Source organism: Pseudonaja textilis, unplaced genomic scaffold, assembly GCF_049901715.1.
Source record: "Pseudonaja textilis isolate UNSWEBS1 unplaced genomic scaffold, rPseTex1.2 PTEXCTG389, whole genome shotgun sequence".
NCBI lineage: Eukaryota > Metazoa > Chordata > Lepidosauria > Squamata > Elapidae > Pseudonaja > Pseudonaja textilis.
Window position 1 is genome coordinate 5,001 of NW_028262659.1, and position 2,865 is coordinate 7,865.

Sequence of the window (2,865 nt, forward strand, 5' to 3'; positions counted from 1 at the left end):
GGCTACTTCCAGCCAGCGAATCCAACGACTGGGGTTGGCGGGTCGCCTCGGCCAGGTGGTGGCGCCTGGCCAGAGTGCGACATGGCAGCAACGCTGCGCCGCCCGGGTGAGGGTGAGGGTGTTGGTGTTGTTCCAACTCCGGGTCGTAGAAGTCGCGGCAAGTCCATCGTCCCGGCGGTAGGGCTCTCCCAAACCGTGGTCCAACTTGACCACCCGGAACCGAGACCCTTCCGCCTCCGCTTGCGCCGCTTGCGCCCGCCGAAGGAAGCCAGGTGGGTCAAGGGCCCGTTTTTGGGGAGGGGTCCCCTCTGGGTGTGGCCGTTCTCCACCAGGCGGCCCTCCCGTCCTCCCGTCTCCTCCTCGGAGTAGCGCTCCCTTCTCGTAGTCGGAGGTGACGCTGGTGATCTGGAACCCGCTCTTCTTCTTGCCCAGGCTCATGGCGTTGAGGGGGGAGGGGGTCGGCCGGCGGTGGGGGGACAGGGGAGGGAAGGGATGAGGGGTGGTCTCTCTAGGAATCCCCCTCTCTTTCTGTGTTGAGGGGTGAGGGGGTGAGGGGTGGTCTCTCTAGGAATCCCCTTTCTTTCCCCTGTGGTGAGGGGTGAGGGGGTGAGGGGTGGTCTCTCTAGGAATCCCCTCTCTCTCCCCTGTGTTGAGGGGTGAGGGGGTGAGGGTGGTCTCTCTAGGAATCCCTCCTCTCCCCTGTGTCGGGGGTGAGGGGTGGTCTCTCTAGGAATCCCCTCCTCTCCCCCTGTGTTGAGGGGTGAGGGTGGTCTCTCTAGGAATCCCCTCCCTTTCCCTCTGTGTTGAGGGGTGAGGGGGTGAGGGTGGTCTCTCTAGGGAATCCCCTCCCTCTCCCCCTGTGTTGAGGGGTGAGGGGTTGTCTCTCTAGGAATCTCCCTCCCTCTCTCCCTGTGTTGAGGGGTTCGGTGGGTATGGGGTGGTCTCTCTAGGAATCCCCTCTCTCTCCCCCTGTGTTGAGGGGTGAGGGGTGAGGGTGGTCTCTCTAGGAATCCCTCCCTCTCCCTGTGTCGGGGGGTGAGGGGTGGTCTCTCTAGGAATCCTCCTCTCCCCTGTGTTGAGGGGTGAGGGTGGTCTCTCTAGAATCCCTCCCTTTCCCTCTGTGTTGAGGGGTGAGGGGGTGAGGGTGGTCTCTCTAGGAATCCCCTCCTCTCCCCCTGTGTTGAGGGTGAGGGTTGTCTCTCTAGGAATCCTCCCTCTCTCCCTGTGTTGAGGGGTTCGGTGGGTATGGGGTGGTCTCTCTAGGAATCCCCTCTCTCTCCCCCTGTGTTGAGGGGTGAGGGGGTGAGGGGTGGTCTCTCTAGGAATCCTCCCTCTCCCCCTGTGTCCGGGGGTGAGGGGTGGTCTCTCTAGGAATCCTCCCTCTCCCCTGTGTTGAGGGGTGAGGGGTGGTCTCTCTAGGAATCTCCTCCCTTTCCCTCTGTGTTGAGGGTGAGGGGTGAGGGTGGTCTCTCTAGGAATCCCCTCCCTCTCCCCTGTGTTGAGGGTGAGGGTTGTCTCTCTAGGAATCCCTCCTCTCTCCCTGTGTTGAGGGGTTCGGTGGGTATGGGGTGGTCTCTCTAGGAATCCTCCTCTCTCCCCCTGTGTTGAGGGGTGAGGGGGTGAGGGGTGGTCTCTCTAGGAATCCCCTCCCTCTCTCCCTGTGTTGAGGGGTTCGGTGGGTATGGGGTGGTCTCTCTAGGAATCCCCTCTCTCTCCCCTGTGTTGAGGGGTGAGGGGGTGAGGGGTGGTCTCTCTAGGAAGCCCCTCCCTCTCCCCCTGTGTTGAGGGGTTCGGGGGTGAGGGTGGTCTCTCTAGGAATCCCCTTTCTTTCCCCTGTGTTGAGGGTTCCGGGGTTGGGTGGGTGAGGGTGGTCTCTCTAGGAACCCTCCCTCTCCCCTGTGTTGAGGGGTTCGGGGGTGAGGGGTGGTCTCTCTAGGAATCCTCTCTCTCTCCCTGTGTTGAGGGGTTCGGTGAGTGAGGGGTGGTCTCTCTAGGAATCCTCTCCCTCCCCGAGTTGAGGGTTCAGGGGGTGAGTGGGTGAGGGGTGGTCTCTCTCTCTCTCTCTCTCTCTTTCGGCAGCCCTCTCTCCCCCACCGTCAGGCGACAAAGCAGGTGGGTTGAGGGGGGAGGGGAAGTTGCAGAGGCGAGGACTCCCTGAAGAAAGCGGGAGGGGAGTCCTTCCCCCTCCTCACCCCTGGGAGCCCCAGGAGGAAAAGTCCAGTTAAGGGGCGTCCCGCATTGTTCGGCTCCCAGTTGTAACGGGCTCCGGCGGGGTGAGGAGAAGCGGCCCGCGGGGAGGAGAGGGAGGGTGGGGAGAGCTCTGGCCCGTTCCTACCTCCTCCCTCCCCGGAACCCGGCTCAGGGGGTCGAGGGGTCGGGCTCCTCTCCGGCCCATGCTATATATAGCGGGGTGGTGAGACCTCCTTCTCTCCCCCTCCTCTCCCCGGACGTCGGCCTTTCAGGGGATCAGGGCCGGTTTTACCCCTCCCCACCCTCCACCGGGCTTTCTCCCCACCCCGAATCCTCACCCCCAAAAAAACCCACACCGACTGGCAAGGGTGGCAGGAGTCGCCTTCCTTCTTTCCCGCCGCTCTTCTCTTCTCCTCAGCCCGCTTCGGCTGTTGACAAGCCCAGCGGGCAGGAAGTCCGGCCCACCCCAACCCCCCGCAGACCCTTCCCCACCCCTCTCCCCAACCAGCTGACTGGTTGACGCCCCCCTCCCCACCCCTCCCGGCTGGGCAGCTGAGAGATGCCCCTCCCTCCGCCTTAACCCATTCCCTGCCAGCCCGGTTGGAGAGGGAGGGGTCGACCGGATGGGAAGCCCCTTCCTCACCCCCACCCCCACCCCGCTTAAGGGGGAGGATT

At 63.6% G+C, this 2,865-nt stretch overlaps 1 pseudogene across 1 annotated transcript in view; it reads right to left on the reverse strand.

The window, feature by feature from the left end:
• Positions 1-560, reverse strand: part of LOC148123794 (TSC22 domain family protein 4-like) — a 2,690-nt pseudogene extending 2,130 nt beyond the window's left edge. The window contains exon 1 of the transcript XR_015740525.1: positions 1-560. This exon is cut by the window's left edge and continues 351 nt beyond it. The product of XR_015740525.1 is annotated as a TSC22 domain family protein 4-like (transcript).
• Positions 561-2,865: the final 2,305 nt, after the last annotated feature.